Raw genomic sequence first — 8,934 nt, 5'->3', positions numbered from 1 at the left:
CAAGTAAATTTATGGCTGTTACGATGTGGGAACATTGTACTTTTGACAGTAAGATTTTTTGATGTGGCAAAGTTTACAACAGTAACTCCATTATCATTATTAATTTCATGCAAAGTCTCATTCCCAATTGTTGGTTTGAAAATGTCTTCCCTCCCTACTTTGCCATTGAAATTTCCTAACAAAATTTTCATAGGGCACTTTGGGAATTTATCAAATACATGTTCTAGTTATTCATAGAATCTATCCTTTATGTCATCAATTTTATCTTCTGTTGGGACGTGAACATTCGTAACAATGATATCACACCAGTGACCTTTTAGTATTATATACTAGCTGTACCCAGCCACGCGTTGCTGTGGCAGATCGAGTGAATTCAAAAGTTCTGTTGGATAATTAACCGCTTCATCTGCTTCCACAACAGTGTCGACGGACTTGTATGTGACTGCCTCGCAGTGAATGTTAGACTGAATGATATTGTTAAGTTCGTAGACGTCTTTGTTCTTGGCCAATCGTGATTCTTATAATTGGTTTGAATATTGGGAAATACTTTTTCAACCAATTCTTCTTTTGACGTCACTAAATTGCAGAAGTTATGAGGCAACAAAATTTGTCCTGAGGTCAAATCAACCGGTACCTTTCCGTTCCCAATTTCCAGCAATTGATGTGAGAATATCTCAGCTGATCGATCGTTTTGCAGCTGGACATGCATATTTGTAGTTAATTTTAACGTCTTTACGTGTCGCCACAAAGTAGAGTATTTCAGGCAAGCATTTATTTCGTCCGCTGGTGTCGATCGAGGAATTACAGGTAATGTTTGCCTGAAATCTCCTGCAAGCAATATTAATGCGTTCCCAAATGGTCTGATGTTTCCACGCAAATCTTGCAATGATCGATGAAGAGCCTCGAGCGATTTTTTGTGTGCCATTGTGCATTCATCCCAAACAATAAGTTTGAATTTCTGCAATACCCTTCCCATGCCTGATCCTTTGGAAATGTTGCACATGGGAGTTTCAATGAATTGCATGTTCAATGGCAATTTAAGAGAGAAACATTAATTGTTGAAAGTTGCCAACACACTTTAGTTTTCTTTGAACTGTCTCAGGGTGTCCTCCAATAGTGGACACATTTTCATTTCTGCATTTTGTATGTCAGCAAAAAGTAAACATTGAAGAAAATTATTTATTTTTATACAATTAACAATTTGACACTGTTTTCACAAGAAATTACCGTGAGGATGGCTTATCTGTCAGTTTGTTTGCACCCATATATCTTGAGTGGTACAAATCCTGTACCTATTCATAGATCAAGTGGGGCAGGTTCAGTGGGAAGGTGAAACCAAGTTGGTCAATTAAGCACAGTTTCTAAATATTTCTTTTGCACATTTTTTTTACTGTATATTCGGTTATATCTGCATCATATAAACATGTTTTAAAGCAAAGCTAGAGACCTCAATGAGACATGTATATTATGGCACTGTATCTGTTTTGTGCATTAATAAGCTGTTTTTAATGATACTTGATAAAAGTTCAATTTGAGGTGTACGTAAAGAACGCGTTAGTATAAACCAATTTGGACAAAAAGTGAAATTTACTCTATAACTTGTGTAGGCTGACCAATTCCAAATTAAATAAAAGCGTGTTACAGTATTTTTTAAGTGAAACATGATAGCACCTGAGATAATTTTATGCACTAAAGAAAATGATGCTTAAATGCCACTCATATGTTTTAGATTATTAATACTGCTTGTTGTAGCACCACAGGTTTCCAAATTTTGTTCACAGTTCACTTATATTATTTATTCATAAACTGAAGTGAATAAACAAACAATTTTGGAAGAGCTTCCTAGTGTTACCACAGCCTTTGTACAATTAGGGTCTTGTAAGATTGACTGCAATATAGAATTGTTACTTCATAAACACCTGTTTATGTTGTCACTCAGTCACTATTTCCTGCAGGGTACTGGATGATCATTCGACTTGGCAGAGATGTCTCTTGTCATGGTATAAGGATAGATTTCATGTGTGTTGATCCCTCTGCCTTGCCTACCACGTCCTACACAAAAATTCACGAGTCCTGTGGCTGCCTGCAGCAGTGTATAGGTGCTCTATGGAGTTCATTAAAGTGTGTGCAGGTGGTATATGGTAAATACACTCGGTTTATTAATGTAACTCAGGTTATTAATGTAACGTTCTCCCACCATAAGTGAATTCTCTAAATATCCAATTTCACATTGTTGTCGAGCAGGTTGGTATGACAGTAATGCTGTAGGGTTTTATTCAGCAGGTATCCAGTTTGAATCTTGGCTACATTGCTGGCCATCCTAAGGTTTCTCATGATTTTCCTTACCAGTTGAATTGTAGTTAACTTCATACCACGAAACAAGCTTCTGTCCTTGCAGGGTTTGATCCTTGGATGTTCCCACTGTAACTGTCCTTCGGTTCTGCTAGCTCCAGTAGAGCAATTCGACTCCTCTCAGGGCGTGTTGACTGGCCACCACTTGGGTGATTAGTCGGGCTTTAGGCGTAGGGAAGTCACCTCAACACCAATTAACTGTTTGAAGTCTTTATTCACTCTGCACTATTTAAATGGAAACAGCACCGTAGTGACACTTCACAGAGTTGTGGATGTAGGCTTCCTTACTGTTCTGGGACGCACACTTAATAGTCACCAAAGGGCGTGTTTACGGGGATCAGAACACGTGTACCCCTGGTGAAGGTAAATTTCAGAGTCCTCCTTGCCAAGCACCCTCTGAATGGTAAATACTTGCCCTGGTTACCAAAATTCAGGCAAAGGACCTCCCACTTCAGATGATGATTGGCTGTACCGGGCAGACTGGGAGGTTGTTTGTCATTCTCCTCCAATTAGAAAAGCGAATATCCACTAGTGTACAGTTAGGGGTGAACTTTGCCACCTGCTGCGTGGCTGTCAAACTGAGATTTTGGGGTAGCAGGAAACGACGCTGCTAAATTTATGACTTCCCCTGTCAAGTTTAGAATTTCTAAAGAACTCGGCCTTGTTTTACACATTAAATTGACTGATTTTCTGATGGGCAGCTGGCTTCAAGCTTGACCCAAGCCACTTGCTGCTTGCCTCACAGGGAAAATTTCAAATTGTGAGGCGAAAGTGAGGAATTTCACAAAACCCTAACCATACACAAAACATCAATTGACCTTCCCATAAACTGGACAGTTACAAGAACATGTATGGTACAGGGGTACAGCAACCAGAAGGGTATGTATGAGTGAGGTTTTCACAGCAGTGACAGTTTGGACTACAGGCTTGTGTCTCCAGCTTCATAATTGAAGTGTGGGAAATTGGGCCATTCCGTTTACTGTTCCTATTGATGGGACTGGGCTCCATCTTCTCCTTCCCATTTATGGGTCTGAATGACCACCTTCCTTACCATTTGCCTACTAACCCAACTGATTCCTCATCTAGCACACTTCAACCCTGAAGATGGAGTTAGCGTGTTCCTCTAAAATATCGGTAGGGAGAGGTATGTTGAATATTGATCATCTTTAAATAACCACTGTGAACTTTTGAAAAACTGGACCCATTGGAAAATCTTTAATGATGCCACGGAGACTGTAGCTGTAATATCTGATATGCATATCTGTTAGTATACAGTCCCCTATGTGACAATACTGTATCTTCAGGTACATTCTTTTTGGTGGATCACACACTAAAATTAAGTTGCCTCTGCCAAGTCTAACAGTTTTCTTAAAAAATGCTGCTGTTGCATCTTATCATGCTGAATGTAATTTGAGTCAATATGAAGCACTCTATATATGTATGCAATACAGTCTTTAATGCAACTTCACACACCCCTTAGTCCATGCTTTCATGTAAATTCATGAAAGTTTTTTGACACACAGAGCCATCAGTGGGTATGTGTGATCTGCATAACTTGTTATGCTGTACTGTAATACAATAATTTATGCAGCTCATCACATATATGTGATAATGGCCTGTGACCATAACATTTATTTATATGAAAGTATGGACTAGGTGACGATTCAACCAATAATCTGTGAAGCTGCAGTGCAGTAATATAAAGCACTACTGAAGGACAACAAAGACAATTCAAGGCTTTCTTTTGTCCAACATTGCTTTGGACATGGGAAATAAAGGCTAAGGAAACACTTGAGGAGGTTCCAAAAAAAGTGGTACTACAAAAATTTTAGACACTTAAAATAATAATTTTATTTTCATCAGATGAAAAATAACATAATTTAAACCATGCCTATAAGTCATGTTATGAGCAGTATTTACAGAAACTAAATTTCTTTGGTTCATATATGGTAACCAATTTCAGTCTATTTAATTACACTTAAATATTCTATATTGTAGTATAAAGACTTGAATTAAAATATTACACTACTTTCCTTCATCGCGAATTTATATCATTACCAAAGTCAGTCCAGTCTTCCCAGTGTGCATATATTCTATTGTTTTCTGCAATCTTTATTGTTTGTAAGAAAGGAAACCAAAGGATGTGGTGTGCAAATAACATGCATAAAGTTGTGAGATTTGAAGTTCTTATGGCATGACCATGATGAGCGAGATGTTACCAGACTATATGGTATAACATCCTACAGCATAGTTACTCTTCGCATAAAACCATGTTCACACATGCTGTAAAAGGGTTCATTTACATTGCTCTGTGTATCAAAACATTTCAGTGTGGTTTCCTAAACTAAAACGTTTAAATCACAAGATACATAGTAACAGCCTCTTCTACCTTATATGTCAACTTCACCTTCATCTGGTACACTCTGTTATTACAAACGAGGCTTTGAGGACTGAGTTATGGTGGTATTACTGCATTTGATGCAGACAAGTGCCATTATCTAATATCAAAATTTCACCAACATGAAAGTACTAAAGTCTAAAATAGAACACAGGCTAAACATTATAAAACATAACACTGAGAAAGATGCTTACGAAGACTTCTGTAAAGAAGAAAAGAATCTAGTTTGTAAGCCCAGTAATAGGACAACTAGGTGTGATTAGAGGAAGGGGAATGAGGATTACTATTTCTAATTATGTTCATATGTTTCACTGGTTGATCTGAATAGGACAACAGCTTTTCATGCTTGAACACAATTGTTAGCATTAAAAGAGAATTTCATTCAAGATTAAGTTACTGTCACAGAACACTGTAACTTCTTTTTGAATTTAGAGGAATTTAATCATGTTTATCAAATGACAAATAAATTCAAGCAGCGGCAAATAAATAAATTACATACCTAACATAACTAACAATAATTTTTGTAACAGATCACTGTAATATATTTCCCAAGAATATATTAGGATTATCAGTTTTCATTAAGCTACAGTTCTTATGTACTAACTACACAGGAAGTAACTGTTAACCCTTTCATGCCATTTAATGGACAGACCTCATGGACATGGTGCTGTTACACTTGCTACAATCTGAACAGCGCATTTAGGCCGAGCGTCTATTGGATATAATTCATTTTTGTGTTAACACTTTGCGGACCGGCAATTTAAATATTTAAATCACCCTGCGGACCGGCATTTTTATACCTACTACCCTAACTTGTGCACTGTTCACTTTAAAAATTAATATAAAATATCCTAATTAATTTTATGAACTAAAATTTTTTAGAACACTTACCAGTGCTTCTAGAAATGCTTGAGGGTGTGATATTTCTAGAAACATTCCCCTCTGTGAAGTGGAATTACACAAAACTTGCAAATGTAGGCAGTCCTACTCCTTTTCTTGTGAACTGCGCAAACACAGCATTGCCTAGAAGGCTGCTTCCCCTTGAAATGTTCACTCTTCACAATTTTCGCAAGAGTATGCTTCTGCATATCACCCGAGGGTCGCCCAGGGGGGTCAAAATGAGGCCTGCATGGGGTGGGAGTAGACGGCCCCGCTCTTAGTAAGACTGTGTCTGCTGCTGGTTCTGCCGCCACCGTGTGGTCTGTAGCCCAGGCTTTTGCCACATTCAGCAGAAATGCCTTGTATTTCAATTTGAATGAGGGTTTAGATTTTTTAAAACCAAGGCACAATTTATAAGCCACAAGGCAACTTTCTTTGTCCACTTTACTGTTTACCGAGGAAGAGAATAATAGGCCACGTACTGATCGGCTCTATCAACTCCCTTCATGAATATATTATACTCGGAAATACAAACCGGCTTCTTTACCTGTCCATGTCTCCTTTGAACATTAACCATGCTTGAATTTTGAATTGTGGAAAAACAGTTCTGCTACTTCAGACACTTGTGTTGGGTCTGATGGAATTTGCTTCACCCCTGGATTTCCAGTAAACTGTCCCAAAGCAGGCGTTTTGTCTACTTTTCCCCATGTGGCTCTCCCCACAATGTTGCTACCCGCACTTTTGTCAGAGCTACTGTCACTTTTACTTTCACTGTCTGTGGCCATAATTTTTTGTTCGCCCCTGCCACACTCACTATCAGATTGTGAGTCGCTATCACTAGCAGACTCACAAGGGACGTCAGATAGCTCATCGGAGAACAAGTCAGATATTTCTTGTTCTCCGGGAAAACGCTTGGACCTCAACCTCTTCCGACCTTGATCCATTTTGCACTGGTAACTTCCTGCCTGGTGCATGCAGCTGGAAGATGAACAAAGGCATTTTCTTTTGGAGTGAGAAAGGAAAACAGTTGGGTCATGTTACTGACTATGAAGCAAACATTCAAGAGGTCTATCACGCATCACTCATGCGACTGCCTGGCGCCAGTGCAAGGTATAGTGTGTTTCAACATAACGTGTCCTAAAGTCATAATAACATGCCACCGGTCCACCACGTTTAAAAGCGCTGGGCATAAAAATATGCCACCAGTCCACAAAGTGTTAAAATATGGTAGTGCAATAGACAATATGTGTTTTCACGATTTTCAGCTTATCTTTGGCACAGAGTTCTATACTGTGTGATTAAACTTTAATAAAATAATCTAGCAATTCTTGTACAGACTATAGCACCAGACTTGGTAGTAACATGATTAAGAAATAACATTCTGCTTATACTATATATATGGTATTGGGTTTAGCTGCCATTATGAAAACATGAGCGAATAAAAGTATCAATGATAAAGCTTGCTTAACACTCTATACCATTCTGAGTGATACTTCATAATGCCTTCATGCAAGGCTGGAATTATGAAAGGTAAAGCTATACCTGTAACAGGCCTTGAAGGCCCATAGGGTTGTTAGATGTCGAGGCTCTCACATTTTCTAGACAATTGGCTCACAGATGGCGGTAAGTTTGTCAGCCTTATGCACTGGCCTCCCTTTACCCCCCAGAAGATTCCTGGTACTCATTTCTGTTAGAGGCTGAGTCGACCCCAGGGTCATAGTGCAGCTGGAATGATTAGGTAAATTAAAAACATCCACCTAATCAGGACTCGAGCCCGCAACCTTCTGGCTTGTGGCATATTGCTTCAACCAACTACACTACTTCATGCCCCTAAAGCTGGAATTATATGAGATTCAGTAAAAAAAAAGGGGGGGGGATTTACATTGTTAAAATCAGGGCACTGCTGATAAATGCAATAAATGACATACATTCAGTCGGATTCAGTTTGTACATTTTTCAGTCATTATTCATGTGACATGATATATATGATACTGGTTTATTCTTACAGTAATTAACAAAGTTGTTTGAACTGCCGGTATTACATGGCATCAAATTCAATTGGAGAGTGTATATGGATGTTGAATATGCAAGGATTTGAAAGAGATGGGCATGACCTATTTCAAGATACCAAGCTCACACCATTGGAGGGAGTGAAGAAAACCAAAAAGAAAAAACTCTCTAATTACAAGTCCATAAAGTTATCAAAACACCAATCTACACAGGGCCAGATATATATCTGGTGAGTAACTGGTGCAGAAAGGGTGATCTTGGATGAGAATTGGAAATACCTGTAGATTTTCTTAAAACTGGTACCAAACACTGCAGTGGAGATGTACACCACAAATAATTTTAATTTAGTATTAATTGGAAAGGCGCTGTAACCTGTAACTCTGTAAGCAGTCAAGTGTGGGGTCAGAGATGAAACTCCTAAACTGAAAGACTAAAGAATATGACTCACTGGTCAGGGCTACTGCATATCTCAGGAGGCTGTGTTAAATGAGTATGGAGCAATAGTGGAAAGATGATTGGCATAAGAAAACTTGAGAAACTTGGAGAAAAGTCTGCTCCAGTGCCACTTCATGCACCACACATCTAACATGAAGTCACCTGGGAAGGAACCTGGGCCTCCATACTGAGAAGCCAGCAGCTGACAACTTGAGCTTTAGTGAGCCAGGACAGTGACTCGCTACAGGCTGGACGACTGAGGGGTTGGGGTTCAAGTGCCGGAAGGGTCAAGAATTTTCTTTTCTCGTCATCTAGGCTGGCTCTGGGACCCACCCAGCCTCCTATCCAATGGGTACCGGTGGTAAAGCAGCAGGGCATGAAGCTGAACACTGACCACAGACTAAACATATTATTGAGAGAGAGTTGGGTTATGTCTGCAGCACTCTAGCAATCTTCAATGACAAGCTATGTTTGTGTTAGGTATACAGAAGACAGAAATGCTTAGGAAATGTGTATTTGGTTAATACTTCAAGTGGATTATCTTGATTCGGTTTTCAGTGCCTTTTCTAAATTGTCAAATCAAATGTCAGTAGAGCGCCCATGTCCCATCAACTGCAGGCTTCTAACATGCATATGTCCAAAACCACAAATTCTGGCTCATTATTTTAATGGAAGTTCCTGAAAATTAACAGTGTGGTCTTAAAAAAGTCATAGGAAAAAGTGTTAGTTGTGAAAATAATTTTTTTCGCTTAATGGGGGGCAGAGTCCAATTGGGTCATGTCATGCTTTCGCTCCAAATACGATAATTCCCTATGGCTGTCCATAAATAAAACATAAAGTAAAAGTAAAGGTATCCCTGT

Source organism: Cryptotermes secundus, unplaced genomic scaffold (genome assembly GCF_002891405.2).
Source record: "Cryptotermes secundus unplaced genomic scaffold, Csec_1.0 scaffold546, whole genome shotgun sequence".
Taxonomy (NCBI): domain Eukaryota; kingdom Metazoa; phylum Arthropoda; class Insecta; order Blattodea; family Kalotermitidae; genus Cryptotermes; species Cryptotermes secundus.
Note: the sequence above shows the minus strand (reverse complement) of the source record.